Below are 14,553 nucleotides of genomic sequence, written 5' to 3'. Positions count from 1 at the left end.
GATGAGGTCCGCACTTCCTGATAACATGATTTTAGATGATGATATGAACCCACTTCTCTCGACTATGATTTTTTCTTTTACATGGACTAATGGATGGCATGTCAAGCCTTTGGTCAATAACGTGCCTGTTTTGTTTTTGGTTGATACCGGTGCGGGTTTCTCGCTCATTGACATCGCTATTTACTCGATGTTACAGGAAAATTCGGACATTCCAGAACTGCATTATTTTCAAGTACCACTGCGTACTGCCAGTCATTAGTGTCTCATGGTGCACTTGATGTCAACCTGACGATTGAAAGCTGGTCTGTGGAGCACACGGTTGTTGTCGCTGATCTAGGGTCACGGATGGGCATTCTAGGTATGGACTATCTTGGCAAATGGGACTGTGTTCTGTATCCCTCGTCGGGTCGATTTGTTCTTGAGGGACAAGATGTTACTGTGCAGCACCAAACATCGGTTCCTTGCTGTCGTGTGACTGTAGAGGGGGATGTGGTTATACCGGCCCGCTCTGGAATTGTTGTACTCGCTCAGCTACAGCAGCCGTGGCCCGTCCAGAGACCTAACATATTAGCCGTTGTTGAGCCAGTGGAGATAGGCAACATCAATTTGGTCGCTTCGCTGACGTTGGTTGACCCATCTAAGGAGGAGGTACCCGTTTGGATGAACAATGAGACGGACTATGATGCTGTCCTACCCACAGGATCTTTAATTGGAATAGCTCAACCATACTTTGTCCGTGAAACAATGGTGGCGCCAGTCTCTGAAAAGGCGGAAGAATTCAATGGATTCCTGACCATCTTCGGAACTTGATTACATCGACGGAAGGACTTTCGGCTGATCAGTACCGACAATTGTCTTTTTTGTTAAGAGAGTTTAAGGACATATTTGTCGGTCCCGATGGAGAACTCGGGCGTACACCGGTTGCTCGCCATCACATAGTAACTACAACACCGCAGCCTATTCGGCAGGCTCCGCGACGTCTGGGCTGGGCAAGGAGACAAATAGCAGAGGATGCTGTTGACAAGATGCTGGATCAAGGGGTTATTGAGCTGAATGACAATCAATACTCGTCACCCATTGTTCTGATACCAAAAAAAGACGGCACTACTCGTTTTTGTATCGATTTCAGATTACTTAATTCAATTACGTGCAAGGACGCTTACCCTTTACCTCGTATCGATGACATCGTGGAGTCCCTTAGCGGGTCAAGTTGGTTCTCGACGCTTGACTTGGCTAGAGCTACTGGCAGGTGGAAGTTGATCCGTCGGACAGAGCGAAAACTGCTTTCAGTCTTCCGGGAAAAGGACACTATCAATTTGTAGTCATACCTTTTGGTCTATCCAATGCACCTGCAACCTTTGAGCGGATGATCGATCGAGTGTTGGGTGGAATTATCGGGGAAGGATGTTCTAATTATTTGGATGATGTTTTAGCCCACGGATCCGATTTTAACACTTCATTGAGCAGTTTGCGGGAGGTTTTCCTTCGACTTCAGGGTGCTGGTTTGAAACTCAAGCCGACTAAATGCCAGTTGTTTTGTAGATCAGTTCCCTACCTGGGGTACAAAATTTCTGCTGAAGGTGTTCGCTGTGATTCTCACAATGTAGCAGCTATAGTCGAGAGGGAAACACCTCAGGGGGTATCAGATGTTAGAAGTTTCTTGGGAACTGCCAACTATTATAGACGTTTTGTACCATTTTATTCCACTATAGCGTCGCCTTTAGTCCGCTTGACTCGAAAGAATGTGAAATTTGAGTGGAGTGGTGACTGTCAGGAAGCCTTTGGAATCATTAAGCGTCTTTTGACATCTGTTCCAACCCTGGCTTTTCCATTGGTTCAGGGAGAGTTTATTTTGGACACCGACGCAAGTGGCACTGGTGCTGTGTTATCACAATTGCAAGATGGGGAAGAACATGTTATTGCTTATTTCAGCAGAACTCTATCCAAGACGGAACGCCGATACTGCACCACTGAAAGGGAGTTGTTGGCAGTGATTCAATCCATACGACATTTTCGCCACTATTTGTGGGGAAGGCACTTTTTGATTCGCACTGATCATGGTGCCTTGAAGTGGCTTTTAAATTTTCGAGATCCCGAAGGGAAGGTGGCTCGCTGGATCTCTACACTGTTCACGTATGATTTCAGCATTGAACATCGAGCAGGGACTAAACATGGTAATGCCGATGGTCTATCTCGTCAAATCAGACGCTGTAAGCGCCCGGACTGCCCAGATTGTGTGTCTACTTCACAGGAACCTGATATCAATGTTCGTGTAGTAGCACCTCTGTATAATGCTGACTTGTCTGGGATACCAACAAGCTGGATGGACACATACACGGAGGAAAGGATTCGAACTTGCCAAGCCGAGGACCCTCATCTTCCTGCAGTTATTGCCTGGAAGCGCCGTTCATATCATAAACCCCAGCCACAGGATTATATGCATGAATCTCTAGAGACCAAGCGTTATCTAGCTCAGGGGGATCTACGACAACTGCTCTGCGGATCTCCCATGGAACGGGTCGCCATGGATTTCTTGGGACCACTACCACGTACCAAGAATGGAAATGAACATCTTCTGGTGCTATCAGATTATTTCACCAAGTGGGTGGAGTGTTATCCACTTCCCAATCAGACTGCAGAGGTAAGAGCCGATGTGCTGGTCAGTGGTCACCCAGTTCTTCGCAAGGTTTGGAGTTCCTCGGATTATTCACACTGATCAGGGTCGAGATTTGGAATCTCGGTTGTTCACCGAGATGTGCGACTTGTACGGTATAGTCAAGACGCATACGACACCTTATCACCCTCGATCCGATGGACAAGTGAAGAGGTTTAATCGAACGATTCAGCAAATGCTCAAGCCTTATGTGAACGATCATCGAGACGATTGGGATGACCATGTTCCCTATCTGTGCATGGCTTACAGAGCTAAAGTGCATGAAAGTACGCAGTTTACACCCAATCGTCTTATGCTTGGCCGAGAGATTGACCTCCCTATCGATGTCACGTATGGGCGTCCGGCTCAAACTCCTCTACATCCTTGTTATACCGAATATGTGGAATGGTTTAAAGATGCCACTGAGGAATCTTTTGTATGTGCCAGAAATCATTTGAATCGAGCTGTCTTGCGACAGAAGAGAAATTTTGATGTTCATGTGCAACCACAGAAGTTTGAAGAGGGAGACCTTGTATGGTACTATTACCAACCAAAGTAGAAGAAGCTGAGTTCTCCATGGCAGGGTTCTTTCACAGTTAGGAGATGTCTCTCAAATCACACTTATGAGATACAACGGAATCCAGGTGACAAGACGCGTGTGGTTCATGTGGATAATTTGCGACTTTTTATTCATGAAGAGACCCAGGAACCAAGTGCTTTCTTAGATGATAGCCCGGCGGATTCGGGGGAACACACACCAGAAGAGCCGGATTCGGGGGAACGGACATCGGAAGAGGCCAATTCTGCGGAACACACACCAGGAGAGGCGGATCTTCAGCCTTGTGAGGAAATAATACCTTGGTACGAGTTGCCCAATCCAGAAGGACAAACTTTAAGGATGTCTAAGCGTGAGCGTAGACAACCTGCATATTTTAAAGACTTTGTGTAAATATTTTGTGTTGACTACTGCTTCCTTCGTTGTCTAATTTTTCTAATGAAGATCAAAACATTCTTTCATAATGTTCCATCTAGAAGAGGGGGGGTAATGTGACGACCCTTGTTTTATTATTTAAATGATGTCATGTGATAATATTGCTATATTTTGTATTTTTAACACTGAAGATCCTGAGGGCGCTGTGACACTGTCGATCTGTCTTTTAGTATCCTGTTGGCCTATGCTGTGGTTTGCAGCAGTGCAGTTGTGATTGTTTAATGTAGATTTTGAGTGTTTAAGGGTATTCTATATCTGTAAAAGTGCCTCTAAGTCTCAAGTCGGTTATCAAAGATGTTTTTTCTTGGTTTTATGACTATTAGATTGGGATTGTTAGATATTTTGATGCTAGACAGTAGGATGATATTATTGTTTTAGTACCGGTGCAGTGCAATTACAGTTGTTTTGGCGTTGTATTTTTAGTTTATTCATGAAATTGGCTATCAACAGTGCTGTTCAAATCTTGTGCACCTGTGGAATTGTTTGTGGTTGTTTTAAAGTGCCCGTCATGGGTTATTCTCAGCCTATTTTGCAAATTGTAAGTAGCTGGTTCAGTGTGCCGGATTATAGGGTTTATTTTGGCTGCTATTGAAAGTTGTCTTCGATTTCAGGGTCCGTCTTTAATTTTTATTGTTTTCTCATATTGTACTGCCTGGTATTTGTTATTTTTATTGTATGCTTTTCGTTTCATTGATTTCATTGGAGTATTTGATTGTATTAAGATTGTAATTAATAAAGAGGAACAAAATAGTATAAATTGAAATGAATATTGGGAGGAAACTTGACGTCAGATCATATTGGAAGATATTCTGAACTTGGATAATTATTACATAGACTGCCGGTACGCTACACTTTAATCAAAAATGAGTCTCGCAAATGATGCGATAGACTAATCTAAACTAAGCTCTATCAGTGCATGTAAGCGGCACATGGTTGAATAAAGGGGCTATTTCAGTGGTACGCGGTTAGAGTAAAAAACAGTAAAGTGGTACGCGGTCAGAGTAAAAAACAGTAAAGTGGTACGCGGTAAGTAGAAGGTTGAGAACTACTGAGTTAGACAGTTTCATTTCTCGCTTCTCCTCATGAACGAGGAGGATAATTCTGTGGATTTGTGAGAACGTGTTTGCGCAGTTGTCTATGAGCAAGTATGTGAGCTGGGTTGAGATCAATGTAGAGAAGTGTTCCTGTAGTGTAGGATTGCTCTGGTTTCCCTATTATTATTCAGAGAAACGTCAGGTGACGTGTTATCACGAATGATCCGTTTAGATTGTGTTATGATCCGTTAGATTGTGTTCAAGATACTGAACATATTCGATTCACTTATACCCCAATATGTTAAAAACTTCTAGAATTCAGATGAGGTGAACCGGGCTTCACCATATGAGTCAAATTCTTCTGGTGCTCCGTAGGATGTGAATAACCCACGACATGAGTTGATGAGGTCTCTAGTGATTGATCGATGGTGTGGGTAATGGAAAATACTAATCCAAGGGATAGATAATAGTGATTAGTTGGTTCTCCCGAAGTATGCGAACCAAGATGGCGGACATCGGAACGTAACATGGGTAACAGGTCAGGGTTAGGCGATAATTTTTTTCCAATTTTCCTTATTTTAGTCCTATTATTAGTTCGAAGACTATCCAAGATCCTCCCGTAGTATTTATACCTAAAATTATGGCCTAACCCTAACCTAGTACACATATTACATTCCGATGTCCGCCATCTTGGTTCGCATACTTCGGGAGCCCCGATTAGTTACCACTACACATATCCGAAGGTTGCATGTTCAAACACGTCGGGATAACCAAATATAGTGATTAGTTACTACTACACATAAGTTGTTTGTTGACTGGATTGATTAGTTGCGTCTGACACAAATTTTGACTGACGATAGTTTTGTCCCAAGTATGTTAATCTGACGATAGACATCGGCAGTCGTCAACGCCCACGTTAATGATGATACTTTAAAAATCTCTATATGTGTTTATTCGTAGATTTCCACAACACACAAAATACGATCTTAAAACATTTATTCAGACTAGCTTTTTTTGAAAGATATTTCACGCTATATATACTTGATCAATGATCCTCAAACAACAAATTATTTTGAAGACGTGACTTCGTGAGTTCGCGTCATAATAGTTCAGTTATTATAAAGTATTTAAATGAGCCGTACCTGTCAGACCAGAGATTCAAATTGTGGGAAATGAAATTTAATTTGATAATGACTGGGTTTGACATGTTATATTCTTAAACGTGGTGTGATTTAATTCCTACGAATGTCTTTGTTTTCATATTTTTAACATGAAATGGGGTACATTTGGTGGTTAACTGCTATATATAGTGGTACCCCTATCCAAAGTAGTCGGCGCATATGTATTGAAACGAATACTGAGGCACATGGCTTAATATCATTGTCTGTTTAGCTTGAGATGGAGCGTATTTGGTTTGGCTTGTGATTCCTTGGTGTGCAAAATGTAATGACCGCGGTAAGATCTTGCGGAAGAGCAAAATCTCGTAAAGGAATGTGGGGATAACTGAACGAGAGTCCATTAGTATTACATACATCTTTAGTTGATAGGCGGTCCATATTCTATGTTTTGAATTTGGCAATCCTTGCTCAATTATTTTGATGAGCATTTTATAGCTAGCTGTTGTCTGACTTTCGTGGCTTCTAATGTGATCCAGAGTCATAAGCGCAACGTCATTTTTATTGATGACGGATTGTTATATTGCGTGAAAATGTCTTTCGCACTACACTGTTGCTGTTACTTTGTTAGTTGCTTGTCATAACGTGCTATGTCCATCATTGCATTTTTCGTATCTGATATTTCTAAGGCTGTGGGATTGCGTGATAGGGCATCGGGTGCAGTGTTTCATGGTACTGGGAAATGTTAAATTGTGAATCTGCATCGCAGTGTGTGCTCTTTCAAAAAGATTGTTTTTGAAGGTTTTAATGCTATTCAAGCAGTGGCGGCGCGTCAATAGGGCCAACCGGGGCAACGCCCCGGTTGTTTTTTCGGTATAATAAAAAATATTCGGAAAATACCTCAATATCGGTTGCACAGACTGTCTACACTAGCCATATTCTCCCGACATGGTTCATTTTTCGCTCGCAAAGCCTTCGCCGAACGTCGACGGGGCGACGCCGATTTTGCCCCGGTTGCTCATTGTATATCGTATTCTCTCTTTTATCTTCCACTCGCAGCGTTTGTCTCGTTTGTTTTCTGTTTTTTTTACTAAATCATCGGGGCTAGCCCCGAAATTATGACGACACAATGCCGACGTTTCTTACAACAACATGTTGACATATTCACGCATTCCTTCTCGTTCGTTGGTTGCTTGAAGAGTTGATAGTTTCCTCGCCTTCGTTTTTGTCGCTTGTTTCGCTATTTGAATCAGTTAGAGACCTTTATAGTCCATTTGCTTTCGATTTTCCACATTTCTTTTGAGCTCCTCACTTCTTTCCGGCTTCGCATTTCTTAGCCTTAGACCTCATAATAAATAAGGTTGATGCACTGCTTCGCACTCCGTTTTCGCAGCTGCCGCTGGAACAAAAATTAGAGGTACAACGTCTTGGGCCTTATCAACCAAAAAATTTTTCACTGGAACAATCCCATGACGGAGGAAAGCGTCGGCGTACATTCTGCGCAGAAACTTGGTATAAAAAACACGAATGATTGTGTTACAGCGAGGACAAAAGAGCACTTTTTCGTTTTTATTGCCTACTTTTTGCTACCGCCCGTGACTCACGTTGGTGTAAATTTGGTTTTAGAGATCTTAAACATCTTTCCGAGCGTGCCAGGGATCATCAATCTTCTATGGAGCATCTGGACAATGCAGTAAAATACCGAACATTCGGAAATGTTAATATTGCAGCACAGTTGGATGAAGGACGCGCGGTTTCTATTCGTCGGCACAACCAAAACGTCGAGAAAAACCGCCATGTTCTCGGTCGATTGATAGATGTTTTGAAGTTCATTGGTTGTCACGAGCTGTCCCTCCGTGGGCACGATGAACGGGCTGGCTCTTCTAATAGAGGGGTATTTTTGGATATGGTGGAATACACCGCATCCCTAGATACAGTATTGAGAGATCATCTTGATGCCGCAACTGTTTCGAAAGGGACATCTAAGGATATCCAAAATGATTTGCTCGACTCAATGTATAATATTTATTTACAACATTTGGCTCTGGAAGTTGAGAATTGCCAGTTCCTTTCGATTCAGTCTGACGAGACAACTGACATCACGTGCGTTTCCCAACTGGCTGTGATTTTTCGGTTTGTGAAAGATGGTAAACCTACCGAGAGATTTCACAGCTTTGTACCAATCGTTGATCGCACGGCTTGCGGGATATCGGCTGTACTGAAAGAAGTGTTACAGCCTTACAACGTGAAGTCAAAATTGATAGCTCAAACTTATGACGGCGCGGCAGTCATGAGTGGGTCGAAACATGGTGTTCAAGTTTATATAAAAGAAGATTTTCTTCATGCGCATTTTTTACATTGTTATGCACACCAATTTAACCTCGTTATTAAAAATATGTGTCTTGATACCCCTCTCGTCCGTATATTTTTTGCAAATGTTTCGGGGTTTTCTTCATTTTTTTCCGTTTCGCCGAAGCGCTCTGACCTCCTTCGCCAGATATGAAGCCGCCGTCTCCCAGCTTGTGCACCAACACGTTGGAACTTCCAATCACGCGTGGTGCAGGGCGTGTCCGAAATTAGGTCTGAGCTCATTGAGTGTTTCAATGGCATTCAGAGCTCTCCGGTTTGGGACGAACGCTCTGTGAGGGAGGCGACAGGTCTAAAGCGTCTGCTAGAAGATGGTGAGTTTTCATTTTTTCTCGCTTTTTCCTCCACAATATTCTATCACGTGAATGTCAAGGCAAATGGATGGAGCGTCTGTGCAGTCGTGTATTTCAGACTTCTGCGATGCTGTATCTCGTATCCGGGAAACAATAAAATACGACGACACATGGAGTGCTTCTTTACGCCGCGGGCAAACAACGCAGCGTTTGATTTGTCTGCAAAGGAATGCTGTGACATTCTGGTGAATCAAATAGGCGATCGTCTGCGCACTGAACACCTTGCCGCGTTCTCTTTGATGAACCCCAAAAATTTTTCAAAATTTGCACGTCAATTTCCCATCCATTTGTTGGCTACTGTCTCCAAATTTTACCCCATGATAAACGTGGGTAAATTGGAAAATGAATTGCGATGTATATACACCAATCAAACTTTTTTGAACATCACATCAACTTGCGCGCTCTATGGGTTCCTCATAGATAACACTCTAGTAACCGGCGTCTGCAAAATTTCTGGACATCATTTTGACGACGCCTATTTCTTCCGCCGACGCAGAGCGAACATTCAGCACGCTGGAGCGTATTAAAACGTATCTCAGAAACACAATGAAGCAAGATAGATTAAATTCCTTGGCTGTTTTATCCATTCACAGAGACGTTATTTCTGGGATGCATGACTTTAATCAGCGCGTTATTAAGCATTTTGCTTCCAAGAAACCGCGGCGTGTTGCATATATGTTCAAGCAGTAGAAGTCTAGCAGCATATATATCTATGAGTGAGCGACGCATGTCCTTATCTTTGCATTAACATTCCTTTCTTCATAGTAACGTTTCAAACCTTATTTTAGGTTTTGTCTGCTTTCCCGAAGTTTCTGTTAATATGTCATTGTATTTATCTGGGTAAATATTGCCTTTCCTTTTGAAAGAGATTTCAAAATAAACTATGTCTATATTTATTAATCCCTTGACTTGGACCGGTGTTAAGGACACTTTCTTATCGTTAAAAATTGTCGCTTTTGCCGATTGGTTGTTACCGATGGAATGGTTTTTATACTCATAAAATGATGGGAGAACTTACAGCGCTCATCCTGTCCCTGTAGATGGGGGTGACTTGGTCCCGCAGTAGCTTGCCCCGGTTGTCAAAATGACCACGCGCCGCCACTGTATTCAAGTATTGATCTTCGAAGATTCTCATGATGGGTCCATGATTAGTAGACAGATTGAAGTTTTGGCAACCTAAGATGTCATTTGTGCGTTCTTTAGGGCCCGGGATACTGTTAATGCTTCTCTTTATGTTGGCGAGTATCGATTTTCTGTTGACGTGGTGAACCTTGAGTTGGCATACACCAAATGTCAACCATCCTTTCAACCGCCGCCTTGTCAAATTAGAGATTGTTTTATTTAATCAGAAATTACTTCGAATATTTATCCCAGAGCGTCACCCAAATACAATTTTTCGTTTCGCTTCATGAGTTCACCAGAAGGTCACATCATTTCGCTGATTGGGTTAGCCTATGAAACTTGTCTAACTAAACCTAACTATGACCTGTCTCCACAAGTGTGTCTGGGAACTGGAAAATTTGTGATTGTTCAGAGCGGTTCTGCTGAAGGGTTTTATCTTTTATGCCATCTAGTTTTATGCCACCTAGTATTGTGTCGCCGGTGTATACTGTTTATGGTCTCGTCATGGCGTCTTGTTATGCATTTCCAGTTGTAATAAATCCTTGGGGCACTCGTCTGTACAACTATCTTTTGCATTCAGTATTGAAAGTCGATGAAGATTTAGTTTCCTCATCCAGTTCTACGGTGTGATATCCATCTACAGCGTCCAGCAAGGTCTTCTTTTTTTTTTTTTCAAAGGGATGGGTGGGTATCTGAAAGGCCAGTTGAAATGGTGTCTGACAATGATGAGTTTTCCTCAAGTATTGGGACTTGGGAGACACATGACTAGGTGATGGAGGTCTATAGTTCGTCTGGGTTTATCATCTCTCTTTGCAATTGTTACCACTTTGCTGCTCCTCTCAAATGCTGCCCCACGGGGATAGCTTATATAATCCCCCTTTCTACATCCCTGGCTAGACTAGATTTCACTGCTCTGTTACAGTAGTATGGTACGAAGATCGTAGTATGATGTGCAAGTTGACATTGTCAAATGCGGTGTTTGAAAAATCCTTCAAATGTTTTTTTCGATGCGCAATCTGGGAATATTTTTATTGCGCATGGTTTTGAGTTGAGATTCTGAGGAAAGGTTGCTAGAATTTTATCAACTCTTTGCCCTGTACTGAATCAGTGACGTTTTTGTTATAACGTACATGAGTTATTGAGTTTTTTATAGTTAGTGAAAGTTTTTTCCCAACATGACATTTTGTTGAATGGTTACTTGAATTTGAAATCCATGAGATAGACTTGCACAATTTGCGCATGGTCTTCGTGATTGATTAGTGGGTATTTTTTGTTTATGTTTCGATTGCTGTCCGTATATATATCATGTTCAGCGAGACTGAAACAGTCTATAACTGTGTTGATTATGCTTGTTCTATCTGCTCCATCTCACACGCTGTATAATTGTGAGCTGTATTTTTTTAACAGCAAGTTTGGTCATTTTCTCAAACACCCCTCAATCTGTCCTGAATTTTCTAAATTGAGGTCGTGGCATGTTTATTTCTATCCCTGGCTTTCTAGGTGGTGGATGTTTTAAGATGATAAAGTTGAAATCTTTTGGTGCAGCCGTTGTTTGTTTTTTGTAGGTTGCGAGTGTTGTTTTTTCTTCACTGTAGCTGAGGATGGCTAAAACATCCCCAACTGCTATGGTGCCCAGATCAGACTAATCTTTTTTGATAGATTAGGAAGCGTAGCTTTAGTTATATGATTTTCCACGAATAATCTTGAATAAATTGATGCTTTCTCTGCAGGTATTTCGATTGATATGAAAAAATCTCTCCAGCTGGCTTTTGTTCGCAGAGCCATATTCGAATCAATTGACATGGAGTATTAATTAGAGTACAAGGCCAACCAGGTTAAGCAATCTGAGTAAAATACACTATAATAAACAAAAACAAACATGCGGAAATAAGAATTAAATTTAGATCGCATTTCAAGGTATTTGTCGCAGATAAATGAAAATAGCAATGAACTCGTTAATGATCCAATCTGAATCACCAAAAAGTCTCTTCAAAACACCACTTTAGAATGTCTGGATAACATTTTTTTCAAATTGACAAGTAGCTACAAAAATGGGATACGTGCTGGGATTGGTAAACTGTTGCTGAAGTACATTTCTTACATCCTAATTTGTTGTATTTTCATTTTATATTAAAAATACAGAAGTTCAAATATATATCTTGGTAAAACTATCAGATGACAAGATCAATGAAATATTTAAAACTTGCTCAATTGATATAACGTGAATAAATGGGATACGGTTTGTTCTTAACTCTTTCTGTTATACAGTGATATGTAATTCAAGGACCATCGGTTAATTGTAAAATTATTTCACTGCGGAACGCCATGACACCGATGAAATGACGGAACAAAAATTCATTTTAAAAAAACAAATAATATATTAATGTAATAATGATCTTATTGGAGTTCAATTGCATGTTCCAGCTGTACTATAATCACTCGTGAGAGCTTGTTCCATGTTTAAAATAACTATTAAATTGCCTGATTGCTTAATCTCTTAATGAATATGCCTATTAGTTTATTGAACATTTCATTTTTTATAAATACGAAATATTGTCATCGCTGAAAAAAATTAGTCTATTGCGATTTGGTCTTCTGCGGATATTTTTCATTTAAGCATCCTGCACTATTCCTAAACAAGCTTTGGCAAGCAAGAATTCCTATTTATCGACAAATATAGTTATGAAAGATTGCCGTTCATTAATTATACCCTGCGTTCCTTGAGATACACGATGAGGTAGAAAAACTAATTTCTGAAATTTGCCAAAGGATGAAAAAGAGAGAAAAGGCGTCGAATACATGGTTCAGACAAGCATGAGTTCGACGCCTTTTTTTCGTTTTCATCCTTTGGCAAATTTCAGAAATTAATTTTTCCACCTCAACCATTCTAAGTAAATTTTTAGTGAGCAATGCATAAAGTAGCTCTAGGCCACACATTCGCTGCCATCTCATTTGTGACGAGTTTTAGACTCCGATATAAAACAATATTTTAATAAGAAGTTAGGAGCGTCCAATTGGGATTGCCCGTTAATTAGATATAGGAGTTGAACAACCTTTTCCTAACCTTTTATGGCTCAGTTCAAATAAATATACAATCAACAATAATAAAATATAAGACACGACATAAATAATAAAATTATACAATCATAGGCAGAAAGATGGCATTTTTGAACAATCGCCATCTGGTCATACCGTCCGCATTGTAATTATAGTCAAATATATTGTAAAATCGATGGAATAGCCTAGTTAACAGGGTAAAAATGAATATGAGACCATTGTTTTATGTAGGTGGAAAATTACCGGTATTGTCTCGATGATTAGAGTCTAAAACCAAAGAAGAATTGGAGTTATGGTCAATAATTTACAAATTGAAAATTTTCCTATAAGAGAGCGTGATAATACAGCCTCTGAAATAACAACTACAACATGTTTCACGACCTCCCATTTACGCATGGATATACGTTGATATCGCGCGTGTACTTCATACTACTTCCCAACGTATTCCCATTTTCCGTTAATCTATCAGCTTTGATCTACACAATAATCGTAAGACAATTATGAAATCTGGAAATTACCCTTAGTAAACTGCAATTCCTTAATGCGCCAAATTTTATTGACGCCAAGTGAAATGATAATATGTTATAATATGTTACAACTGGGAATAGTACTTCTGCTAATCCCGATGTCGGGATTGATGTTTGGTAAAATCACGGACATTCATTGTTGTATGACGGTGGCTATATGGCAGGGGTTCCTAAAGTTGATTGGACGCCGGGCAAAATTTGAATCAGAAGGATATTCGCGGGCAGGAAAGGGGAGCAGACAAAAGGGCGAGGAAGAAGTGGGTTTTCAAGGCGCACTCAAGAGACCTAAGGACATTTTAAAAATAGGCACTAAAATAGGCTGCAAACTTGATTTTAATACCCTAGCATTGCAATTTGTTATGTAATGAAATTAATAATTATAATAGTTGGGTGATAGAATACCCGAGCAATACCAAGAACGACTTTCAACAAGGAATTTGCAACTGATATCGCTTAATCAAGATAGTTGATCATCAGGCATATGCCTCGTATAAATGACTACTTATGGTTTTGAATTGCTACGTATATAATATACACGTGCTTTGACTGTGATATTGACGATATCTGGCACGCATAAACGTAAAAAATAAAGTGTTGAACGTATACATTAGTATTTATTTACGTTCAAACTATTTCAGTTAAGTTCGGCGGACCATTCAATACCGTTACGCGGGCCGTAATTGGTCTCGGGCCGCGGTTTGGTAACCCATGCTATATTGGAATGACCTCCTGTGATCGGTAAAGAACGAGAATATCGGTCAGCGACCGAAGACTTATCGATCGAAAGTTAGGGTATCCCTAAAAACAGCGCTCTTACTCCATAGTGACACCTTGTGTCCCATCACTAATTAATTAATAACTCGCTAATTATACGACATAATTCATCCAAAACCAATACCCTTCTGGTCCGACATATGACGAATGCAAAATCTGGAGCAGATTCAATCTCGCTTTCGTGAGATATCGCGTGCATCTAACAGACAGACAAATACCTATCAACATACTTACCGATTAAAATCGATAAGTAATGAATTGTCTTATGCAGACAAGACCAAGCCGATGAGCTCGCGTCAAGTAACTCCTCATTTGAAAAGACTTTCTGTGCCATTATTTTAGTCAAGTCACTCCTCAATTTTCAAGCATTGGCCATGTGACAGCAGTGACGAACCGCAGAGCTGACTTAGCGCCGCGCAATTCAGTTTTTTAAATATTTGGGTCCGAGGTCCCAACATAGGCGTACTTGGTTGTTTTTTGACGGTAGCATTAGGCCTGCTCACGCTACAAGTAGCAAAATTCATCATACAATGACTATAGAAAAAAGGTAACCGAAGTAA

This window comes from Styela clava, chromosome 8 (assembly GCF_964204865.1).
Source record: "Styela clava chromosome 8, kaStyClav1.hap1.2, whole genome shotgun sequence".
In the NCBI taxonomy this organism is placed as follows: domain Eukaryota; kingdom Metazoa; phylum Chordata; class Ascidiacea; order Stolidobranchia; family Styelidae; genus Styela; species Styela clava.
This window is presented reverse-complemented; position numbering follows the sequence as displayed.